Consider the following 26,473-nt stretch of genomic DNA (forward strand, 5'->3'; position numbering starts at 1 on the left):
AGGGACTAACCCTCTTAAACTGTAAGCAAGCCCTCAATTAAATGCTAGTAGGGTCACAAGAGGTCACCTTAAGAGACAGGGATTTTGGGAGTTGTCTCCTGTTGCACAATGGGACTCAGGCATCTCATTTCCCTTCTCTTGCTGGAGGCTGGGAACATGAAATTGGTAAAGTGAGTCCTTTGTGAGCCTCAAAGCCTGTGTCTACTAGGGGTACCAGTCATCAAGGAGATACAGAAAGAGGACCTATTTCTCAGATGGTTCTGTGAGAGGATTCCACAAGGCACTCTCTATAACTACACTGCAGTCTTGACGCCTTCCACTGCCAGTAGGGAGGCTATTGGCCATTGAACCTTCAAGGAGCACTGCAGGAGGGAGGCAGCTCCTGCAAGCTACATTTGCTTCTCCATGATTAAATTGCAGTCAGCAGGGGAACACATGTATGTGTGGATTTCCAAATGAAGGCAGAAAGAAGCCACTGGGTGGAGGACACTCTCTTCTTTTCTTGAAAATGGACAATAACAGCTACTCATCGGGCCCTTGTGAAGATTCAAGGCTCATAATCTCACTTTATAAAGAGGAAAGCATTATTAAAGTGAGATTTTTTTGTGACTTTCTTTTTCATTTTTTTTTTTTTTGAGACAGGGTTTGTCTGTGTAGCCCTGGCTGTCATGGAACTCCCTCTTTAGAACAGCCTGGCATCAAACTCACATCTGTCTGCCTCTGCCTTTTGAGTGCTGGGATTGAAGGTGTGTGTCAGTATTGCCTGGCTTGAGATTTTTGTAACTTTTAATAGTTCTGATTTGTGGTTTTTGAGAGACACCATGGGCTCATTCATGTAAGGTCTTTCTGGTTCTTCTTAACTTTTTTCACAAAAAGATGATTTTATTTTAAATTATCTGTGTATGCATGTCTGTGTGGAGGTATGTGCACTTGTGAATACAGGTGCCCATAGAAGCCTGCAGAGGGTGTTGGATCTCCTAGAGCTGGAGTTAAAGGTGGTTGTAAGTCGTCTGATGTGGGTGCTAAACTCAGGTTGTGTGCCAGAGCAATGGGTGCTCTTAACTCTCGAGTTATCTCTCCAGCCCCATCTTTACATTTTCTGATGGGCTCTAAAAACCACTTCTATTTTTAAAATAAGGACTGATTTTTTTCCCTTTTAATTTTTTGCTCCCAATACTTCTTACCTCATTGTTTTCCGCTAGATTCTGTTCTTCTTTACTGATGACTAAAAGCCATCCCTTTAATGCTCCAGCCTCCTTTGTTTCCTTTGAATGCTGTCATCTTTGCCCCTGGACCAAACTCCAGCCCCACCCAGCGAGTCTCTCCTCAAGAACAAATAATATTTCAGGAATGAGCTCACACTCAAAGCAGTCAGAGCATTCCAACCCCAACTCCTCTGGGCCTCTGTGTCAGGGGAACGCCCACGGCTCTTTAGTGCCTTCTCCAGCTAGGATTAGCTGGGACTGTGAAGGGGATGGTTGCACGAAAGTTCAAATATGGTGGAAAGAGACCTTGGATGATAGGAGCTGAGAAAATCACTGGCCATTTGCTGAGCACTTCCTGGGTACTAGACATTGTGATGGGGTGGTTGATGCTCACTCTCTCCCTTAGCTTTTGTTCCTGTAGCTTTCTACAATACCCTGACAAAAGCAACTTAATGGAGAAAGGGCTTATTCTGCTCACAGTCCAGGGCACAATCCATCAGTGCGGGAAAAGTCAAGGCAGCAGGAGCCTGAGGCATCTGCTCACATCACACTCACTCTCAAGAAACAACACAGAATGCTTCCTAGTGCTCAGCTTGCTTTCTCCATTTTGTGCATTCTGGAATGCTCTGCCTCTGGAATGGTCCCGACGGGTCTTTAGAACCAATTAACACCACCAAGTACAGCTCCCAACAGACCGTCCAGCGGCTCTTCTTCCAGGAGAGTCTAGAGTCCACAAAGTTTACAATGAACACAAAAAATCCCTGGGTCTCATTGGATTCTTTCAGCATAGTGAAAGAGGGAGCTGAGGCCATCCCCATTTAAAAGACTGGAAAGCAGGCCGAGGTCGAAGCCACTTGGCTAAAATCTCCCCGACAGGAAAGCGATGGTAATGAGATGGTCTCCACCCATGGCTCTTCAGGAGCATGCGGATATAACTATAATCCTATAGTGCTTACTTGCGTGGGATATTTTTCCCAACCCAATTTCCTGTTCCCAGAGTCATGTGGTTCCCTGTGCAGTATTTATGATACTCCTCTCTAGCTGTTGGTGTTGTCATTTGTCTCCTTGGCCAGATCCCGTCTTCCCGCTCTTTGCTGTTCTGTACCTCTTGCTAAGGACTGGAGCTGAGAGGGAAGCGCAAATGTTTATGAACAAATGAATGATGGAGCTTAATGCGCATAGGTACCGCTTGGAGCACTCACGTGGAATCTGGGGGGAAGGAGAATGATGTACTTCTTACCAGCCACAAATTCCTCTCCCACTAGCAAAGCCTTGGGAAAAGAAAGGGATGGGGAAATGGGAAGAGTCAGAGCATTTGTTTAAATTGGAAAAACAAGGCAGCAAGATTTATTATTTAATTTGAGAGAGACGTAGGAAAGAAGTTGCCTGCCATGTATTTCTTTCCAATTAATCCAGCGTTTCTCCAATTTTAGCTTTTCATATTTCATCTTAATGATCTCATATCTGAGATCTAGCTCTAATATGATTTGCTTAATATTTTCCTTAAAAACATCCTGCCTTTCAAAGCATGCGTGTATTTATCGTGAAAGGGATCGTTATAACACGCTGGTAAAAATGAAGCCATTATCACTTGCTCTACAATGTAGGTGAGATGGAAGTAGGCGAGGCAAGAGCAGAAACCGTAATTACACTTTAGAAGATTACCACCTGGCCACTAAGGGACTCGAGTCAGGGCTTGTTCTGTTATCTAAGAAAGATAACCAAGAAGTGACACAACAGTGTGTGTGTCTTTGTGTGTGTGCGTGCATGCGCAAGTGTGCATGTGCATACATGCATGCATGCATGGGCACACACACGTGTACTTGGGGAGAGATGTCTCTGTTCGAAAGCTCTTGTTGCTTTTGCGTCGTAACTGTCTTTGGAGGCAAGAAGAGGGCATCAGATGCCTCCAAAGACACCTGCACATATATACATGCATGGATACATTTGTATAAGTAAGAATACAAAGTCTTTAAAAAGTGGCAGAGCAATGGATTTGTATGTTTGTGTGTGTGTGTGGGTGCACATGTGTGTGGGGGGTACATGTGCATGTGTGTACTCATGCGTGTGGAGGTCAGAAGACTACTTTGTACGTCATTCCTCAGGTGCTGTTCACTTTGGATTTTGACACATGGTCTCTTCTTGTACTAGAACTGGGTGAGTTATACTAGGCTGGCTGATCAACAAGCCTTAGGGATCTACCTGTTTCTGCCTCCCAAGCAGTTGAATTACAAAGACGAGCTGCCATGTCTGGATTTTTGAGGTGGATTCTTGGGACTGGACTCAGGTCCTTACACTTGCAAGGCCAACACTTTACCAGCAGAACCATCTCCTAGCCCCTTGTGTTAGCCACACTGCTGCCACACTGAAGCTTTCTGATGGACGGTTAGAGGCGTTTGGAGAAGTGGTCTCACTAAATGTCTCACTATTCTGTAATGTCAGGTGTGAGACCTTCCTAAACACACACACACACACACACACACACACACACACACACACACACCATCTGTGTTGTGTGGATTAGAAAACACTCTGCCAATGGATGTGTCCCTTGTCTCTTCTTCAGTGTGGCATCTTAGGCTAGTAAAAACAATCTTCCTCTAAACACCCAGAGGCTTTTGTTTCTTCCTGCCTTCCCTCACAGCTTCATTCCCGGAGGGCACACTGCCCAAACCCTGATGTCTAAAACCACCTCTGCTCCCAACCTTTGAGGGTTCAATCGGGCCATGCTGGAGACCGCTAAGGTGGACATTGCTCCAGGGAGCAGGTGAGCTGAGCCCATGAGAACTCAGCTACTTGAAGTCACCTTTTCAGCCCAGAACATTTTATTCTGGTGAAATCTTTTTCCTGCCCCAATTCACTCACTGCAAAAACTAACATAATTTATCTTGGATGCAGACATCAGCTTGGTGTTGGCTGGTTTCTTTCTTTCATTTATTTATTTATTTATTTACTTGAGTAACAGCTAAGTCTAACTCACTTGAAGAAAAAGAGAAGAAAAAAAATCTCATGTCATGTTGCCAATTTGCAATCTGGTAATAAAAACTAATATGCACATTACCACAAGGGCTGAGAAGAGACAGGCGATAGAGGATGTCCCATCTGAGTTTCCTGCTCCCTGTTTGTGTTACAGTCACAGATAGGTTTGGTTTTGTCTTAGGATCGGAGACTTTAGACTCCTGGGTGCTTCCAGCTGGAAAGGAAGGCACTTGGAATGGGCCAGGGGAGAGAGGGTAGACTTGTTGTCTCTTGTTATCACCATAATAACTCAGGAAACAGGGCAGGTAAGCCTCCTTCTGCAGGTCAGAAATATCTCCAAGGTCACACACATCCTCAGAGTAGCAGGGTGAGGATTGGATGAGGCCACCCAGGTGCCCACACTATGCTGTTTGTGGCTGCCCTGTATGACTGGAAGTTTGGCGGTGACTCTGTGGCCTCTGTTTCATGCCCTCTCCACGTGGGACTGGCCACAGGGTCCCCTGTAGACTGGGCCTCCTTTTGGACCCATTGTCTTGGGGAATCAACCCATCCCATAGAAGGACATTCATAGTGTTGCAGCAAAATGACCTCTCCTGGGGCTGGGGAGGTGGCTCAGTTGATAAAAAATACTTGTCACATAAGCATGAGGATCCAAGTTCCCCACCGTTCATGTAAGAGCTGGCCTGGGCAAAGAGCATGTGTCATTCAGAGCTGAGAAAGCAGAGACAGGAAGATCCCTGGTTCCTGAGGCTTGCTGGCCAGGCCTCTGAGCTGATCAGTGAGTTGGTGGACCAGTGAGGCCTTGTCTCAGGAAGCAAGGTAGAGAGTGATCAACTAGGAAAACTGATGTTCACCACTGGCCTCCATGTAAACACACATATGCAACCCCCCAAAGAAAAGCAAAGCCAAACAAAAAATGGCCTCTATTTTTCTTCTTTTCACATAGCCTCTTGGTAAATCTCACCAAAGATCTTTGCAATGGAAACCCCTTTCTCAACTTCTGTGGCAAGAGACCCCCCCCCAAAAAAAAAGCAGTCATTTCTTTTAGTTTGTACAGATATGGACTAAGGAAAGATAAATTTTCTTCTATCCTTAAAGAAGTGTTTAGTGCTCAGCCCTAAGTGGGCATCTGCTCCAGCCGTTCAAGGCTCAGGTAAGATCATAGAAGGTGGAAGGCTGGTGGCAGAAAGATGCTAGGGCAGAGGAATGGGACTAAGGGCTGTTATAGAGCTCTGTCTCCTGGACATGGCATGGGTGTGGCATCCATGAACTCACAGGCCTGCACAAGATTGAGCCCACCAACATTCCAGCCTGGACAGGGGAGGGGGTCCATAAGGCCCTGGCCCTAGACCAGCGGTTCTCAACCTTCCTAACGCTGTGACCCTTTAATACGGTTCCTCATGTCGTGGGGGCCCCTAACCATAAAATAATCGTTGTTACAACTTATAACTGTAATTTAGTTAGTTAGGAATCATAACGTAAATGAATCATATCTGTGTGTTCCGGTGGTCTTAGGTGATCCCCATAAAAAGGTCACTATACCCTAAGGGGTCGTGACCCACAGATTGAGAGCCTCTGCCCCGGGGGTTATATCCCATGCTCCACACTTTCCTGCCTCCAGGGTTAAAACAATTTTTTCCCATGAGTGAGGAAGCTTCTCATTACAGAGCTGACAGAAGACTCGAAGGTGATTTATGCAGGCCAAGCAGGGCCAAAGACCTGTGTGGGTCAAGCCAGCAGGGCTCCCTCCCCAGGATGGACGAACAGCTTGGCCAAGACCCCGAGATTCTGCAGACCCTTATTAAAGGCTGTGTGCAGATGGTGAGCCTGCCTTCCCTGCCTATGATGGACTTGTTTGCAGGGCTAGGGAGATGCTGGGACAGAAGCAGATGGCTGGGGTTTCCCAGGCTGCCTTGTCCAGTGAGTAATGGTCCCCTGCCGGCGGCTGATAGGTGCTACAGGAGGCTCAAGCTAGGGTGTGTGTGTGCATTCTTTATAACTTATACACACATATAATATTCTTTGAACAAAAATTATTTTATAATAATAATAATAATAATAATAATAATAATAATAATAATAATTAATGTTCTCTTTTCATCCCACAAATCTCCTCTTCTCCCCAAGCTTTTCTCCTACACCCACGACCTTTTTTTGTGACCTACTACACTTAATTAGGGGTTGTCAGCATGAGCACAGGTGCGGGTCATTTGCTTAATGGCAGCAATGACCTGTAATACTCATACCACTGAGGAATATGACCTACCTCCTTGCAACTGTCTGTAGATCATCTGTGAGGGCTGGGGCCTTATGGACGCGTTCCCTGTCCGTGATGTAATCAATGCTGGTGGACTCAATCTTGTTCCGGTCTTGGGTGGGGACCACTGCAGTGAGTCTAGATGTATGGATGCAATGGCCGTGCCATGTCCAGAAGACAGTGTTTTAGAGCGCTACTCATTCCCGTCACCCTGCTCTTCAGTTGTTTCCAGCCTGTCTTCTGTGATGTTCCCTGAGTCTTACAAAGGTGGAAGAGACGTCCGCTTTATGGTTGAGTACTAAAAAAAATCACTTGCTCTCGGCACTTTGGCCAGTTACGAATCTCTGCACTGTCACTTACTACAAAGAGAATCTTCTCCGACTAAGGTAGACAGCAGCACTAATCTATAGATATAAGTATGAACATTTAGAGACTAGTTTGGCATTGTGTCCGTAGGTCCCTCCTCCCAGGGCCTATGACCTCACCAGTTATGGGCCTTTGTGAAGGTTTGTAATGTCAGATACGAATGGATCAGAACTCAAACACAAGCAGAAAGTGTTTGGTTACTCCCATAACCGTCATGCCACTACTGTGCCTCTGAGCACATCTCGCCAGGTATATTGGTATAGCGGTTCACCGAGTTCACAGCTGGTTGAGACAATTGCCAACTTTTCTCTCTCAGCAGTTTGGATGCCAAATTCTAGCACTTTGACATCTTTGAGCCAGAAAAGTTATCTCTTCAGATCTTGAGAATGTCACTGCTTTGACCTTGGCGTTCCCACTCTCCAGAGATGTGAGGTGTACATTTCTGTTGTTTCTGGATGACCCCATCCATGGCATCTAGTTACAGCAGTGTAGAGGCGCTGAGACCTGCGACTTCCTTTATGTTTTCCTGAGTTCAGATCAGGCTGTCCTTGATCATATTTGAGGGTAAATGTGGAAAAGGAAGAAAACAGGGCTTCAAGTTTAACCTGGGTTGGAATCCTGACTTTGCTTCTCAGTGACCGAAGGATTCTGAAATATTTAACCTCCGGTCTCAGTTTCTCATTTGGGGGGACTGCTTAGATTATGTCAATGAAGCGGTTCCCCTGCCCCTAGAATTTTGCCTTCCTCTTCTCCCTTTCTTTCACCTTATCTCTTTTGTTACTGTCTGAGAGAAGGGGCATTCTGGGGTTGTAGACAAGCCTTCCATGGGTACAACTGGCTGCTAAGTCCAGAACAGTGTCCAGGAGCTGGTCCCAAATTGGGAGGGTATCCATAGCACTGCTGAAGCAAGGGGAATTTCAAAGAACCAGAAGGGTCCTCAGTGGCTCTGTAGCGGGGATAGTAGATAGCATGTGAGAATCTCACTCTGTATTAGTTGTTGATCCCCCCTCCCCAGTTTTACGTCGATGACCCCGTGAACTGTCCTGGACCTGCCCACTAAATACACCTGAGCAGACTGCTTATGTGCGCCACTTCCACACCCTCACACCTGTGTATCCTGACCTAGCGCTTCCTTTTAGAGACAACAGGCAAGAGAATGAAAGTGGGGCTGGGGTGCTGGCTGTGTTTCAAGCACAAGGACCTGAGTTTGACACCTCAAGAATCCATGTAAGGAAGTCAGGTGTAGGGTAATGCACCTGTAATTTCCGTGCAGGGGAGGCAGAGACAAGCAGATCTCTGGGGCTCCCCTGTCAGCCAGCTTAGCCTAGTCAGTGAGCTTGACTTGAGGATTGTAAGAGATTCTTGTCTCAAAAAAAAAAAAAAAGTGCAGAGGAGCTGGAGAGATGGCTTAGCAATTAAAAGCACTTGCTGCTTTGCCAGAAGACCTGGGTTTGATTTCCAGAACCCACATGGCAGCTCACAACTGTCTGAAAGTCCAGTTCCAGAAGACCCAAAGCCCTCTTCTGGGCTCTAAAAGGCACAAGGCATGCACATGGTGCATAGACATACATACAGGCAAAATACTCATGCATATAAAATAAGATAAAATAAAGTAATTAAAACAAAAAGAAAAGGAGCAGAGTGTCTGAGGAATGAGAGATGAGATTTATCTCTGGTCTCTGCATGCATGCATATACATGCATACACTTGAATATACACACATACAGAGCCGAGATTCATCTCTGTTATCAGCTTGCATGCATGCATACATACATATGCACTAGTACACACACAGACACACACAGACATAGACACTCATACACACACAGAGAGCTGAGATTAATCCCTGGTATCCGTATGCATGTGTGCACACATGCACTAGTATACACACATACACACACATACACAGATACACATACACACACACACAGAGACAGAGACAGAAAGAGAGAGAGAAAAAAATACAAGTGGCTCCCTCAAGGTCATGCAGTGGCTGGGATACACTCCAGCTTGGGCTCGCTCCCCACGCAGACAAAGGGGTGTAAAGTCTCAGGACAGGTATGTATTCCCTGTGAGGAAAAGGAAAAATTTGTTTCCTAGGGAGGTTGATTTTCTTTAGATTGTTTTGACTGTTTACTCCACACGAGTTCCCTTCTGGATCTTGTTTATGTAGCATTCTGCAGATTGACTGTTTCTTATTGTCCTTTTACAATCAATGAAAGATTAAACACACACACACACACACACACATACACACACCCCCACACCCACACACCCCTAGTTTCCTTCAGAACCCGTGGCTTGGCTTCTCTGCCTCTTCCAGGGCCCCTCCCCTGGGTGAGGTTTTAAACATGATGAATTACTGTGGTCAGCCGCAGCAGCGGGCTGTGCCCAGGGGAGCGGGCCCTTGGCTCCTTGATCAGCCTGGATCTCTCCAGCAGGCTGGCCAGCCTGCAGCGTTTGCAGACATTGTTGCTACTGCTGTGGCCACTGCTGCTGCATTCCCTCTATTCCAACAGAGACATCACAAATCACAACGAGGACATGTCCAATCCCTGGCCTGGCAAAGCAGAGAGGAGAGGTAGGTGCCATGGCCAGCTGGCTAAAATGCTTCTGGTCATCCTGGGGGCATTGCAGTGTTTCTTACAGGATGAACTCAAGTGGATCCTGTGGCGTGGATGTCCCCAGGGTGCTAGGTACTCTGACTCCTGGAGTGGTGCTTTGTTGTCGTTTATGCTCATTCACGAGCATTTGCACAATGAGACATTTACATCATATGCTATGCAGTATCTAGACTAGGGGGACAAGTTCCTGACTTCTGGGTTTGCATTCTAGTAGAGTTGCAATCCCCTGGGAGAGGCATCACTAGGCAGCACATTAATCCAACCAGCAAATGCTTCAGAAGCCTGGTGGGCTTCAGGTATTGTCTGATCACGGTTGCAGGTCACTGACCAGTGAGCTCTGGACCTGGAAGATGGGGAAATCTTTGCAGGGCCTGAAGGTTAGGAAGTAACATTTGTTCCTTGCCCACTTGGTGTGGGAAAGAGTCTTCCTCTGTGAAGGAGACCAAGTATGGTCCTGCTTTGTAGACCAGTTACAGCCATAGAGAGTCTAAGGGCTCCCCAAACAGTAAGTGTTAAGCCTAGCAGTGAGCCCCAGGTTTTCTTGACTGTGACTCCTAATGACTTGGTGGTTCTGGTGAGTTTCAGCTGGAACTAGGGAACAGGCTGGGCCAAGGAAGACAGATGCCTTTGGGTTAGACATCACTGTTAAAGGTCTGGACTTAGATGTTAAGCGTCTCTCTTATCTCCAAGGTAAAAGAGAGGAGAAACCCATACAATGCAAGTCCCCTGGGCCCTTGAGACTGCCCAGCTGTTCAAAGCAAGGGTTTTGCCCCTAAGGAGGGGCAAAAAGTGATCCTGCTTCCCAGGGCTTTGCTCTCCCTCTGCCATTTGTGACTCAGGCAGCCGGGCTCCCCCAGTGACTACCTGGTTCAGGTGAACTACTTGACTCTCCTGGGACTCAGTTTCTTTGTCCGTGGGGATGATAATGGCAGCCACATTTGAGGGTGTTGAAGGGACTAAATAAGATAGTAGTGTGTGATCCCTTGAGTGGATTAAGTTCTCAGAAGAATTAGTTTTGCTTCTTAATATGTGAGTGCATGCATGGGTGCATGTATGTGCAGGTGTCTGCCTATGCATGTGGAGGTCAAAGGTCAGTCTCAGGTGTTGCTCCTCAGGCACTACCTACTCTCTTTTTTAAAAGACAACATCTCTCACAGGCCTGGAATTTACCACTTAGGCCAGGTTCGTTGGCTCCCAAGCCCCATAGATCCTTCTGTCTCTACCTCCCCATTGCTGGGATCATAGGCTCACATGGCTATGCCTTTTTTTTTATATGGGTTTTGGGGATTGAACTTAGGTCCTTATGCATGCAGGCAAACACTTTACTGACATGGTCATCTTCCTCATTTTCCATGCAGATTTTACTTAAATATGTAACCGCTTAAAGTTGCTATGCTTATTTAATTACTGTGTATACTATATTTTGTTTATTAGACTTTCTAGAAAGCCTGGCATATGACACAGAGAGGCTGATCAGAAGCCTGAAGGCTAACATGGGTATGGCTTCAAATTTGCAAATCCTCTGCCTCAGCCACTCTAGTTTTGGGAATACAGGTGTTTACCACCACACTCAGTTTGGATTTCTGTTTTGAAATGTATTGGACATATAACACCAAGTTGCCCTGACATCTTTGTCATTGGCCTGGTTCCACAGTAAGTGGGTTCTCCATCAACTTTCCACTTCATGGGAGGATTGTCTTGTCCGATTCACGTTTCACTATTGTTTGCAAACCAGCCTCTTCCCACCCCTTCTGCACTAGCACCCCCCCACTCTTCCCATGTGAGGGCCAGAAAAAAGCTTTAGGTGTTGGTCCTCACCTCCCACCTTGTTTGCAGACAGGGTCTCTGTTGTTCTTCTGCTGTGTGCGCCAGGCTAGCTGGCCCTTGAGCTTTTGGGGTTTCTCCTGTCTCCACCTCCCATTTCACTGTATGACAGCGAGGATTATAGATGTGCGCCTTCATGCTTGGGGCCTTACATAGGCTCTGGGGATTCTGGACTTGGGTGGGTCTTTCCTTCCCTCCCTCCCTCCCTCCCTCCCTCCCTCCCTCCCTCCCTTCCTTCCTCCCTTCCTTCTTTTCTTTTCAAGAAAGTGTTTCTCTGTGTAGCCCTTACTGTCCTGGAACTTGCTCTGTAAGACCAGGCTGGCCTTGAACTCGGAGATCTGCTCAACTCTGCCTCCCTAGTGCTGGGATTAAAGGTGTGTGCCACTACCACCTGGCTGGACTTAGGTCTTCATGCCTGCATGGCTTTTTCTACCAAGCCATCACACCCAGCCCAATTGTCTAATTCTTCTGTTCCATCTTAAAAAAATGACTCTTTCTCTCCACTCTCAACTCCTCCCTCAATGTTTTAAAATAGCACTATAGGACCTTTCAATAGGAGCACGTGCGGAGGTTCCCAAATTTAGTTGCTGTAGCAGTTTGGAGCTGGACTGACAGCCTGAAAATCAATGGAGATCTTTATAAAAATATAGATTCCAGGGTTCCACTCCTGTGAATTCTGATTTAAGAGGTCTGCGGAAAAATATCAGGAAGCTTCTCATTTTTTAAATCGAGTTGCTAAGCGCAGCTAGTTCAAGGAGAAAGTGTCTTTCAAGCCGTTGCCACTTAATGGGGCAAGAGATGAAGTTCTCACTGCTGTCTGTCCTTTCTGGGTGGGATGGCAGACTGGAAAGAGCAGGGGCGAGAGAAGCAGAAACGAGCTGAATTCCTGCTGGTCCTGGTCTCCCCCATTGCCTGCACCCCCAGAACTCCATCCTGTCACCTCTCTGCTTCCCTTGTGGGATGCCTGGTGCAATCTAATTCCAATGATTTGTGGGGGCTGCAGCCCACAGAGCACGTCTATGGATTTTGCTCAGCATGCATCATTCGGTTCCCACTCCCCAGGAGGCTGGGGTAACTGGCAGAGCCAGTGGGATAATTAAGCTTTCTAGGGAGGGTCTGCAAAGGCCTCAGTTTCCCCATGCTCTAAAGTCACCTCCCTAAATTTCAGTGCCTGCTTGTTAGCAGCTCCAGAGATCCCAGTGACAGATTCCAGGTCACATGGGCTGGGAAGCCAGAGTGAGCATTTTAAACACTTCTCAGGGGATTTTTCTATCAGAAGCCCAGGGACCATAGCTGGAGACACACCCACCGTGACAGGCCCTGTAAATGAGGAGACTGGAGGGCCAAGAACATCAGGGTACTGGGCTGGTAAGATGGCTCAGTGATTAAACACACTGACTGCTCTTCCAGAGGTCTTGGATTCAATTCCCAGGACCTACAGAGCCATAATCTAACTCCAGTTGCAGGATATCTGATTCCCTCTGTGGGTAGAACTCCACTACACATAAAATCAATAAAATTAATAATAATTATAGCCGTGTGTAGTGGTATATACCTTTAATCCTAACACTTGGGAGGCAGAGGCAGGTGGATCACTCTGAGTTTGAGGCCAGCCTGTTCTTCATAGAGAGTTCCAAGACAGCCAGGGCTACATGGAGAGACTCTGCTTCCTCTTCCCCCCACCAAAAAAGAAAGAAGAAAGCATCAGGGAAGACGTGTGTGTGTGTGTGTGTGTGTGTGTGTGTGTGTGTGTGTGTGTAGAAGGTTAGGCTAGATGATTAGATGACTCGGGTCCTAAGATGATTGTATCAGGACCCTGAGAACATTCTTCTAAAGTTCTGATTCTTCTACAAGGGGCTGGGAGTAGACCTCAGATTTAAGATTGTAGATTCAGACTAAGTAATATTAATATTTAAATGGATCATATGGGGTTTCCCGGGTGAAAATGGGGGTACCAGTTTGACTCACTAATATCCCTGCTTGTGTCTATAACCAGGCTTGGGGAGTCCTGCCTTCTGCACTACATCTACATACAACCCTAGACTCCTATAGAAGCATTAAAAACTGTAAAAATTACACCATTATTTTGTGTGAATGTGTGTGTTTGTGAGGGGCACTGGAATGGTGTGCATGCAGAGGTCAGGTTCTCTCTTTCCACCATGTGGATCCTGGGAGTTGAACCCAGGTCATCAGGCTTGGCAGCAGGCACCTTTACCTCCTGAGCCATCTCACTGGCTCCCTGTAGAACCATTTTGAAAACCACTGGGCTTGGTGGTGATGGAGAGTCTCTGTAATCTAACATCCAGTGATTCTGAGTTTGAGTCTTTTCATTCAGACACAGACCTACACTCTGGGAGCCCATTTCAGTGAACAGTCAGGCATTTCATTTCCCGCCCACACAAGAGCTAATCTCAAAGCCTGTCTGCTGGTGATGGTGGTGGGGTGGGGGTGGGCTTTTCTGAATTCCACATAAAAAATTCTTTTCAAACCATTCTTTTCAAAAATTCAATTCAAAACCATTGCTTCAATTGGAAATGTACAAACTCTATTCTTTTTTGTTTATTGTTTTTATTGAGGTATGTATTTTCTCTTCTCCCCTCCCTTCCTCTCACCTCCCCTTCTACCCTCTCCCATGCTTCAAATTTACTCAGGAGATGTTGTCTTTTTCTACTTCCCATGTAGTTTAGATCCATGTATGTTTCTTTTAGGGTTGTCATTATTGTCTAGGTTTTCTGGGACTGTGAATTGTAGGCTGTTTTTTTTCTTTATGTCTAAAAGCAACTTATGAGTGAGTAATATGATATTTGTCTTTCTGGGTCTGGGTTACCTCACTCAATATGATGTTTCCTAGACCTAGCCATTTGTCTGCAAATTTCAAGATGTCATTATATTTTTCTGCTGGGTAGTAGTCCATTGTGTAGATGTACTACATTTTTCTTATTCATTCTTAAGTTGAGGGACATTTAGGTCATTCTAGCTATGACAAGCAATGCTACTATGAACATAGTTGAGCACATGTCCTTGTGGTACAATTGAGCATCCTTTGGATATATACCCAAAAGTGGTATTGCTGGGTCTTGAGGAAGGTTGTTACCTAATTTTCTGAGAAATAGCCATACTGATATCCAAAGTGGCTGTACCAGTTTGCACTTTCACCAGCAATGGAGAGTTTTCTCTTTACCCCACATCCTCTCCAGCATATGTTGTCAACAGTGTTTTTGATCTTGGCCATTCTTACAGGTGTAAGATGGAACCACAGAGTTGTTTTGATTTGCATTTCTCTGATGGCTAAGGATATTGAGCATTTCCTTAAGTGTCTTTCAGTCATTTTAGATCCCTCTGTTGAGAGTTCTCTGTTTAGGTCTGTACCCCATTTTTTGGATTATTTGTTCTTTTGATGACCAATTCTTGAGTTCTTTGTATATTTTGGAGATCAGCCCTCTGATGTGGGGTTGGTGAAGATTTTTTTCCCCATTCTGTAGACTGTCATTTTGTCTTGTTGACCATGTTCTTTGCTTTACAGAAGCTTTTCAGTTTCAGAAGGTCCTGTTTATTGTTTCTTTCAGTGTCTGTGTTACTGGAGTTATATTTAGGAAGTGGTCTCCTGTGCCAATGTGTTCAAGTGTACTTCCCACTTTCTCTTTTATGAGGTTCAGTGTGGTTGGTTTTATGTTGAGGTCTTTGATTCATTTGGACTTGAGTTTTGTGCATGGTGATAGATATGGATCTATTTTCATTCTTCTACATGTTGATATCCACTTTTGCCAGTACCATTTGTTGAACATGCTTTTTTTTTCTATTTTATACTTTTTGCTTCTTTGTAAAAAATCAGGTGTTTGTAGATATGTGGATTGATATCTGGGTCTTTGATTCAGTCCCACTGGTCCCCTGTCTGTTTTTATGTCAATACCAGGCTATTTTCAGCACTGTAACTCTGTAGTAGAGTTTGAAGTCAGGAATTGTGATCCCTCCAGAAGTTTCTTTATTGTACAGGATTGTTTTGGCTAACTCGGGTTTTTTGCTTTTCCATATGAAATTGAGCATTGTTCTTTTGAGGTCTGTAAAGTATGTTGCTGGGATTTTGAATGGCATTGCATTGAATCTGTAGATTGCTTTTGGTAAGATTACCATTTTTACTATGTTAATTCTACCTACCCAAGAGCGTGGGAGATCTTTCCATTTTCTGGTGTCTTCTTCAATTTGTTTCGTCAAAGATTTAAAGTTCTTGTCACACAGGTCTTCCACTTGTTTGGTTAGAGTTACTCCAAAATATTTTATGCTATTTGTGGCTATTGTGAAGGGTGATGTTTCTCTGATTTCGTTCTCAGCCCATTTATCATCTGCGTAAAGGAGGGCTACTGATTTTTTCAAGTTAATCTTGTACCCTGCAACATTACTGAAGGTCAAACTCTAGTATTATAATCATTCACTAAGTAAAATAGCATTTCAGTAACTTAGGTGGCATTGTATCTCATCAGGTATTATAAGTCACTTAGAACTCACTCAAGTAGATGGAAGGGTGCACGTGGCTATGCGAGTCCTATGACATTTTATCTTTTAAATACTTGAGAAATGTTTTTATTTCAAATGTCTTGGTTGATTGCCTGTTTTGTAGCATAAGTTAAAATTGTATACAAGTAAAATACTTATTTTTATGTGTGTAAGAGTTTTGCCTTTATGTATGTATGTGTGCTACGTATGTAGTGTCTGAGAAGGTCCAAAGAAGACCTTGCAACCCTTGGAGCTGGGGTTACAGACAGTTGTGAGCTTCCATGTGGGTTCTAGAAAAGAAGAGCCTGGGTTCTCTGGAAGAGCAGCCAATGTTCTTAGCTGCTGAACTGTCTTTCCAGCTTCCCTTTTCATAATTTCATTGTTATATATTCATAGCATGTAACATTTTTACTGCTGTAGATAATGTTTTTGATTATATCTGTCCTCATTAGCTCATCCTTTTTTTTTTTCAAAAAATCATCTCTAATATTCTTCCTCACCCCAACTATCCCCTTTCTACTTTCCCATCACTATTTTCCTGGATCTGCTGAAAGACTTTTAAACCTGACAATTTAGTAAGATTTATCAGCATGCTTCAATAATGAGCCTGCAGAGAAAGCAGCGGAAAGAATAAAACCATTTACAACATCCTCCCCTCCCAAACCACAAAACAACCAGAAATACACCTGAACTAAAAAGGGGAAAGGTGTCTACAATGCATGCTATGAAACACTGTGGAGAGAAACTGAAGAAGACACTAAAGATGGAGGGAACCTCATGTTTGTGGATTGGCCAAATTAATATGGCTTGATGGCGATATTACTGAAAATGTTTCAGATTCAGTTCAACTCACATTAAAATAACAAATGACATTTTCGACAGAAATAGAAAACAGAACCATAAAATTCACAGGCAACCACAAAGTCTCCAAGCAGACCAAACAATTATGAGTAAAAGAGAGCAGTGCTGGAGGGGCCACAGTATCTGATTTCAAGTTACTCTACAGAGATAGAGTGACAGAAGTCCCCCACTTGTCCTTGCTGGACCGTGGACCGGCTTGATCTTGGGTAGATAACCACAGGTGCTGTGAGTTCTTGAGGGCAATAGTCCCCAAGACAGCATTTACAACTCTTCTGCATCTTCGGGTTCTTATATTCTTTCTGGCCCTCCTCTGGGGTATTTGCTGGAAGACTTCTAATTGATGCTCAGTCTCTTTGCTTGTTATTGGTATGTTTAGGTTGTTTTGAACTCTTTTTTTTTTTAAATGTTTGTTATTTATTATGTATACAATATTCTTTCTGTGTGTATGCTTGCAGGCCAGAAGAGGGCACCAGACCTCATTACAGATGGTTGTGAGCCACCATGTGGGTTGCTGGGAATTGAACTCAGGACCTTTGGAAGAGCAGGCAATGCTCTTAACCACTGAGCCATCTCTCCAGCCCCCTGTTTTGAACTCTTGGTTCAGTTTTTTTTTTGTGAGTCATGTATGTTGTGAAATTTATCTTTGTCTTCTGGGAAAAATTTTCAAGTTTGTTGATTTGTAAATTTTTAAAATATTGACTAAAAATTCTTTGTATTTCAGTGACATGTGTTGTAATATATCCTTTTCATCTTTAAATCTAACGATTTGATTATTTTCTCTTCTGGTCAGTTTGCTCAGAGCCTGGCACTGCCATTTATCTTTTCAAAGGTTCAGCTCATTGTGTCATTGATCCTTTGTAGTGTCTTTTTACACTCTAATTCTTTACTTTTAGTCCTGGCATTTATCATTTCTTTCTTTCTTCTGGTTTTGAATTAGGCTTGATCTTGTTTTTCTAAGTTCTTAGAATGCATCATTAGGTTATTTATTTGAGATCTCTCTGATGTAGGCACTCATAGTCATAAAAATTCATTGAGAGAATTGCTATTCCTCAAAAATTCTGCTATTTCTGTTTTTATTTTATTCTAGGAAATTTAACTTCATCTTTGGTTTCTTTCATAGTCTAGGGATTTAATATTGTACTGCTCAATGTTTGTGTAGCTTCTCTTATTGTTGATTTCTAGTTTTATCCTAGTTTTATCTGATGAAATGCAAAAAAGTCTTATTTTTCCTATTTGTTAAAGGTTGTCCTGTGTTATAAATGTGGTCTATTTTGTGAACTGTTGACAAGTGCATTCAATTGTTGGGTAAAATATTCACTCCAGTTCTCTTAGGTCCATTTAATCTATAATGTATTTAATTTGATGTTTCTTTGTTGATTCCTTCCTTCCCATGACTTATCATTTGTTGAGAGGGCATAGTGGGATCACCTAGGCCTATTATTATCTTGGGAATCTCTCCCTTTATGTTCATAGTTTTTGTATTTTACATTTGTGCAGAATGACATTTATTACATGTGTTGTTGTGTGTGCCTTAAAATGTGCAATGATCATCTTTGTCTCTTCTCATTCATTTTGACTTCAAGCCTGGCTTGTCATGCATGAGTAAAACTACTGTGTTTAGATTCAATTTTCATAAAACACCATCCTTCACATTCTCACTGTGGTTTGTGTGTCTTTGCTGGTAAGATATGTTTCTTGCAAGCAGCAAAGAGCTGGCTTAGAAATTGATTTTGAATTATGTGTATATATGTGTGTTTGTGTATATGTGTGTATACATGTGTGCAGGAGCTCAGGGAAGCTGAAAGAGAGTATTGGATTCTCTGAAGCATATAGGCATTTGTGAAACATCCTATGTTGGTGCTGGGAACTGAACTCTGGTCCTCTGAAAGAGCAGTACACACTCTTATCCACTAAGCTATTCTCCAGCCCCTTGGTTTTGTTTTTTAAAGCCAACCAGCCTGTGTCTTTAATTGAATAATTAAGGTCATTTACATTCAAGACTCACTTCAAAGGTGTGTACTCCTTCCTGATATTTTGTCATTTTTGTAATGTTGATTCTTTCCTTATTGTCATTTTAGCAGCATTTGTTCTTTCTTGTGCACTTTTGCTTACTGGCTTTTTTCTTTATCTTTTTTAAAATTGTTTTTATTGAGCTATATACTTTTCTCTGCTCCCCTCCTTCCCCATCCCTTTTTACCCTTTCCCACGATCCCCCACTCCCAATTTACTCAAGGGATCTTGTCTTTTTCTACTTCCCACGTAGATTAGATCTATGTATGTCTCTCTTAGGGTCCTCTTTGTTGTCTAGGTTCTCTGGGATTGGGAATTATAGTGCTTTTTTTCTTTTATTTTGATACAAGGTATCAGGCTAGCTTCACTCACACTTGCTGTGTTGGAGACTGGCCCTGAACTCCTGATCTTCCTGCCTCCACCTCCACAGTGCATGTATTACACAGATGTACCACTGTGCCAAGCCTTTCCTGTGCTTGTGGTGTATATAGTTATCTTCTCTTTGCTGTCCAGAATTCATTCAAGTATCTTCTGCCATGCTGGCTTAGTGAGCACCATTCTTTTGCTCTATACTCACCCTGGAAGGTGTATATTTCTCCATTGGCTCTGAATGGTAACTACCGGAGTATAGTAATTTAGTTTGGTGATTATTTTAATTTAGATCCTGAAATATTTTACTGCAAATTCTTCTGCTTTTCAGTGCTTCTGTTGAGAAATCTGCAGTCCCCAGTTTGTTTTTGTAAACTCTTCAGCACTTTTCCCTTGCAGTCTTTGCCATTCTTTCTGTGTCCCGTATTTAGCATTTTAGGTAGGATTTGGCCAGCATTTCTTTTCTGGTAAGTCTATTTGGACTTCTAAATGCTTTCTGTGTCTGGATGGCTGTAAATTTCTCCCTGAATTTGGGGCAAATTCCTGGTGTTATTCCACTGGAGATGTCTTATGCACTTTTCAGCGGACCCTGAACACACATTTTGATCACGTCCCACAGGTGCTGCATATTGTCCTCTTCATGTTTTTTTTTTTTTAAAGCTTTTACTTTTACATTTAATTAGAGGTATATGTTTGTGTCTATACGTGTGAGTGCAGATGCCTGTGGCGGTCAGGAAAGGAAAGGGTGCTAGATCCCTGAAGTTGGAGCTGTAGGCATTGTGCATCACCTGACATGGGTGCTAGGAACCACACTTAGGTCCTCTGGAAGAGCAGAAATGCTGTCACCTACTGAGCCCTCTCTCTAGCTCAGGTTTAATTGTCTTTAGGTCTCCTGCATGTTCTATTGCACCAGGCCTGTCCGTATGTCCTGAGATGTTCTCTTGGTGAGACCATGCTGAATTTTTTTATTTGACTTATTGAGCTTTCCTTTCCTAGATTTCTGTCAGGCTCACTCTCAAGATTTCTCTTTCTTTATTGATCTTCAAATTGTGCCTGGTCTTCTTTAATTTGTTCAGTTGTTTTTCTTTATTTCCTTGGAATTAATTGGCGTTTTTGACCATTCTTTTGAATTCCCCATTTTGCATCGCATCTACTTCAATGATTGGGGGAATTTGTTGCCAAATAATTATGAATGTTTTCATCAGTCATGCTGCCTCCCCCCACCCCTATTTCCTCGGTTTCTGTGTTGAGATCGCTGCTTCTGTGGGGGCAGGTATCCTTTATGCTTTACGTGAGAGCCTTTTTGGGGACCAGTGTTCTCTTGACCCAGTGTTCTGGGCTACACACTGCTTTGAGACAGTGACTGTCTTCCCAAAAAGATCTTTGTTGTATAGCTACCCCGTGACTTTCTTGCTTGTTATCATTCTATTTTGACAGTGTGTTCTGCCAGGAGCTGGAGGGTCCTGGATTTCATGAGTCTTCCACAGGTGTAATACTTTTAGCAGGCAGAGCAGCGGTAATGTAGACAGTGATATTTCTGGGCAATATCCTTTCTGTTTACTCCTCCATTTAGCAAACTTAAAGAAAAAAGAAGGGGGCTGGAAAGATGGCCCAATGTTAAGAACACTGGCTGTTCTTGCAGAGTTCTCAGCACCCATGCCAGACAGCTCACAGCCATGTCACTCCAGCTACAGAGATCTGGTGCCCTCTTTTGGCCCCAGAAAACACTGCACTCCACACATGCACATACTAACATGCAGATGCAAACACATAAATAAAAATAAAAAGGTAAACCTAAAAAGAAAAGAAGGAAAGAAAAAAGAAAGCACCATGTCCATCAGGGCAGCTGTGAGGGCAAGTGTGCACATCCTTAGCCCTTCTTAGTTTCCCTTCTTTCTGTTTTTGGGATCTAAGCAAGGGTTACCATCCTACCTTCCTTTTGTGTTTGTTTCTCATCTGTGGTAATGCTCTGGGGCCAGGTCGGTTGGAAAAAGCTTCATTTCTCTGTTCATATGCAATCAAAATTCTTTTGACTGGAATTTATTTCAGACAGATTAGCTTCATGAACTCAGGATTCTCTGGCAAGAGTTCAACTCTGTGTCAGGATCCCTGGGGGATGCTCACTGAGAGACCAAGGGTATCCTGGGAAGATGGGATACATGCCTTGTGCTGCCCAAGACTGTGGCTCCATGAGGTCTCTACGTGCATCTGTGCAATACTCTCTCTACAGTCATATACCTAAGCTGCCAGGCTTCTTTTTTCTTTCCTTTTCCTTCCTTCCTTCCTTCCTTCCTTCCTTCCTTCCTTCCTTCCTTCCTTCCTTCCTTCCCTTCCTTCATCTCCCTCTCTCCCTTCTTCCCTCTCTCCCTCCCTTCCTCCCTCTCTCTCTCCTTTCTTTCTTTCTTTCTTTCTTTCTTTCTTTCTTTCTTTCTTTCTTTCTTTCTTTCTTTCTTTCTTTCGAGATGGAGTTGCATGTAGCTCAGGTTGGCCTCAAACTCATTCCATTACCGAGGGTGACCGTGAGCTCTCCATCCTTCTGTCTCTACCTCTTGAGTGCTGGAGTGCAGGATGGCATTGCCACACACTGTTTATTTGGTATTAGAGATGGAGCCCAGGTTTTTGCATGCCAGTCAAGCACTATGTCAAGCAAGCCACAGTGCCAGCCTGAGCTGCCAGGAAAGGAAAATAAGCTGTGTTCAGCTATGTCGCTGACTTGGATCCCACTGCAAAATTCCCTAAGGAGGCGCTTCAGTGGTGTTATGTTGGAGATCCCTGGGCCAGTATAGGTGTGACTGGGGCAGTACCAAAGTTTTTTTCTGTGAGTTATGGGAGAAAGAAAAAATTTCCAAAGTAGCCAGTTTGCAGGGGTCACCTTCTCAAGATGCCTCATGTGACCTTCCCAAGATGACTCCCTCCTGCCTACCTCCCCAGAGCTCTTCTCACACAGCAGCTTGCAGTGTGGCTTCCAGCTCAGCTCAGTACGAGTTTCCTTTTTGTTATGCTTCTCTGTGCTACTCTGTCCATCACGACTGTCTCTCTTCTCTGTCATTCTTCCCCTCTGCCATGTTTCTGGGTGGGGGGAGGCTCACCACTGGTATTTTTCCTAGAACCAGACACTCTGGGACCCTCTGAGTTTCTGTCCATCCATCTTGAAGTCCCACGTTCTCTCAGTCACCCTTCCCGAGTAACTGTTTTTTGCACATTTTGATCCCGTGTGGACGAGACGTTATGAAGGTGCGTGCTTCTGTTGATGCAAAACTACAACCCTTGCCTGAGAGGGAACAACTATTCTGGATGCAAATATGAGTGATCCTGACCTGGTTTCAATTTCCACAAATTCTATATCCCCTCATCCCCCATCCTATTTGTTCCTCAGCAAGGTTAAGGCCTCCCCTGGGAAGTCAGCTAAGTCTGTCCTATCACCTGGTTGAGGCAGGACCAAGGCCTCTACTCCCCATCAAGACATTTTTCAGATGCACAGGTGGAAATCTCAGAAGTGGGTTACAATGAAGGCGGGAAAACTCCACTGTAAGCCTTTATCTACAGTGGTCTTAGCCCTTTAATTGGTAGAAAACAAGGTTTGTTAAGTTAATACATTCCAAAATAGATTTTTTAAAAATCTGCTGGCCACAGGATGTGAGGTACAACTTTATGTGTTAGTCACAGGATGTTGGGTTTGTCACAGAGGTGGACAAGGGATGGCTGTTTAATAGGCTAAGCACAGCTCTTGATACATTGTAATTAGGCTCTGGACCTGCAACATTTCAGCCTCTCCAGATCACCAAAGTCCTGATCCATCAACCAGTGTTTGCAGACACAGCTTCTTTTCAGAAATTTTCACTCATACCTTCAAGCTTGCTGTCTCAAGACCTCTTCTCCCATGCTGCACAGTGTGGCGGGCAGCTATGGAGGTTTGTATTCCAAGACTCCTGGAATCAGCTCTTCATGGATTCTAAGAGAAAGCTGTATAGGACAGGGTGGAGTAGAGAGTCAGTTATGTGAGCAAAGAGGATTACCTAAATAATACACTGATACAGCTGAACAGTGGATTTGGTTTATTTATCATTCATAAAAATGTGTGTGTGCGTGTGTGTTTGCATTTTATATGGCATGAGTGTGCAGTTTTCTTAAATTATAGGCTTTTTAAATACCAGCACTATGAAAGTGGAGCGAGGCAGAGCCCCAGGGCTCACAGACTGGCTAGACTCACAGACCTAGCCTGTGTAACCAATTCTAGGTTCAGTGGGAGATACTGTTTAAAAAAAAAAAAAAAAAAAAAAAACAAAACAAAGATGGACAGTGTCTGAGAAACTCCTGAGGCTGACATCTATATTCTGCACATTTGTGCACACACATACATGTTCTTTTCCTATGAACACACACAGGAAGTGTGTATATTATATTTACTCATGCATACATGATATGCATTGAATATATGGCCATGAGATACACTGTCCATGTTTCCTCTTGACCTTCAGGTCTGCTACTCCCTGTCATCACACATCCTTCCCAGAGCTATGTAGGGTTGTCTGGGTGTGGGATGATTCAATTGGTTCCTGGGCTTGGCCACAAGATCCTGGCATTGGTAGGGAAGGAACTAGAATGGATCTTCCAGGTGTCCTCACTTCCAAAGGCTCTCAGGTCCCAGGCAAGCTTTCAGGGCTGAGTGGGACCTCCAAGTAAGAGGGCGTCGCTGGCTCCTTTGATGGAGACTTTCAGATCAGGGCATTTCTACACACTCTCTATCCCAGAAACATTGGGTGTAGCTGATATTTTGCAGGTCAAAGCAGAAAAGACCATGGACTGGTAAAAGCTTCAGGAATGGGTTGGCTGGCTTGGGTTGCCCTAAAGCTGAAGCAGGGAGTGGTCTCAGCTGTGACTTGATATCACCCCAGGGAAGCTTCTGGGAAGAGGAACTGCTGTGACTATGGCTGTAGATGGAGCACATGGAGGGAGCATACGGAGGGAGGACTGTAGCTCCACTCTGGGCTTGGAAGAACCTGGACTGGCTTTGGCAGCGATTCCACCAGAGAGTCTCCAAGGCACTGAACCAGCCATCAGTGGGTATAGCTTTGGTGGCCCCCATTTAGTGTCCTCTACTAGGACATAAAATGAGGAGCTCCAAATGGAGGGATGACTGGAGGGATGACGGACAAGATTGAGACTTTGTTCTACCATCGCACAACCCGTAATGCCTTTCTAAAGGGGAAAAGGGGTGATAGCTGGGACTTTGGGACACAGTCTTTGTGCAGCTCTTGGAAGCAGCTTGGCAATCCAATTAATGTATGTCAGTTTTTCCAAGTGCCAAGGCTCGGTGGAACATGTTTTGAGAGTTTGCTATGTGGAATTTGAGTATATATGGGGAAAGGATAACACCTTCACAGGCTGTGGCAGACACAGGAAGTTCTGAGTCCCGGCATTATAGGATGGTCTCTGCCTTAACCTTGCTTCGAGGTCGTGCACTGTGCCATTTCTCAGGCCCAGTTTCCTTAGGTGTTCAGTGGAGTCTTTGACGGCTGCTCCTGATTTTTGGGAGCTTAGGGGAGAGCAGGGGAACACCAACAATAACCTGCTTTGTTAGGTGCTCTCTAAGGGCTCTCGTAACTCTGCTTTTCACAGTGTCAGGGGTTGTGCACTGCGTTATCACCTCGGTGGGTTACCCCATCTCATTAGAAAGGAGATAGGGTGAGCAAAGACACACTCAATGGCTTAAACACTGAGTCCAGAGGACAACAGCTGGGGGTCAGGGAGTTGGTCCAGACAGAATCAGCTGGATCTTAGGCTAGGGGTCCAGAGAACAGCAGCTTAGCTGGAGTCTGAGTATGGGTCACCAAATTCCCTGTCTCCTAGCCTGTGGATCATTGCACTTTACTGTGTGACCTGCACGGACATTAGATGGTGCATTTTATAAAACAGGTAGTCACAGGCCAGGCGAATGCACTGTTCCTACTAAGGCACCTGTCTGAAAAACTGCCCTCTCCCTATGCTCCCTTCTCAGGCCCTTTAGTCAGGAGAAAAGGGCAGAGAGATGTCTGGTTTGCATTTGGCCTTCCTGTTGCCTCCCATCATGGGCTGTGGCTGTTGCAAGCTCCCATTCTCTATAGAATTTTAGCTAGCGTACAACTGATGATTTCAGATAGCATACAAAATTGTGGGTCTCATTATGACATCATCATACAGGTGTGTCATTGTACGTTATTCATATGTGATGGCTACCACTTCTTCCCCCTAGACTTCTTCCTTACCTCAAATAGTCTTCTCTCTGCTTTCATGCCCTGTCCCCCCAACTCACCCACTCTCTCTCACCCCCGTCTATCCGCTCCTACTTACCTACACCACACAACCCCCTACATATCCGCACAGCCCCACTCCCCCACACAGTTAAATCTAGATTCGGTGTTGGAGGTTAATGTGCCATGCTTTGTTTTCCTCCTCTCTCCATTATGCTCTCTTGTTTCTCATTCACTTTAAAACACTTATTTTCACCCTCAGATGGGCGGCTTAGCAGGAACATTAAATTTGCCTGGCCTATGGCCTGTGACTGCCACCTTTTATAAAATGCACCATCTAATGGCTGCTCAGAGCAAGCAGTAGAGTGCAGTGAGCCACAGGCTAGGAGGCAGGGAGTCTGGTGATGCAGACTGAGACTCCAGCCCAGCATCTGATCTGCTCTCTGATTTTTTATTTTCTTTCTTGCTTTGTTTTTAAGATTAGAACAAAAATGTATATATGTGTGTGTGTGCATGCATGCATGCAAGCATGTGTGTGTGTGTGTGTGTGTGTGTGTGTTTGTGTATGTGTGTAGTACCTTTGGAACCCAGAGGAGGGCATCAGATTCCCTGGAGTTGAAATACCAGCAGTTGTGAGCTATCTGACATCGGTGCTGGAAACCAAACACAGGTATTCTGTAAGAGCAGTAAGTGCTCTTAATTGCTGAGCCATCTTTCCAGCACCCCTTTCTTTTTTCTCACAATATATAGATTTATATATACCGATGTATAACACATCTATATATCACCTGTCTATCTGTATCTACATATATCACATGTAGATATACTGAAATTTAGACCACTTATGAGAGAAAGCATACAGTATTTGTCTTTTTCTCAGATTTATTTTGCTTAACATGATCTCAAGTTTCATCCTTTTTCCTGCAAATAGCATAATTTAATCCTTCTTCATGGCCAAGTAAAACTCCACTGTGTTAATACCACATTTTCTTCATCTTCTCATCTGTTGATGGCCATCTGGGCTGGTTCCATGTCTTTTAAAAATATTTATTGGTTTATTTTATATTTTGACTGCAGTTTCCCCTCCCTTCCTGCCTCCCAAATTCCCCCCCCCCCCACCTCTTCTCTGCCCTTCCATCTATTTCTCTTCCATTTCTACTCAGAAAAAGACAGGTCTCCCATGGATGTCAACAAAACATGGCATATCAAGTTGCAGTAAGACTAAGTACCTTGCCTTGTATTAAGGCTGGGCAAGGC

This window comes from Alexandromys fortis, unplaced genomic scaffold, assembly GCF_014885135.2.
Source record: "Alexandromys fortis isolate MF-2015 unplaced genomic scaffold, M_Fortis_MF-2015_v1.1 scaffold_103, whole genome shotgun sequence".
Lineage (NCBI taxonomy): Eukaryota > Metazoa > Chordata > Mammalia > Rodentia > Cricetidae > Alexandromys > Alexandromys fortis.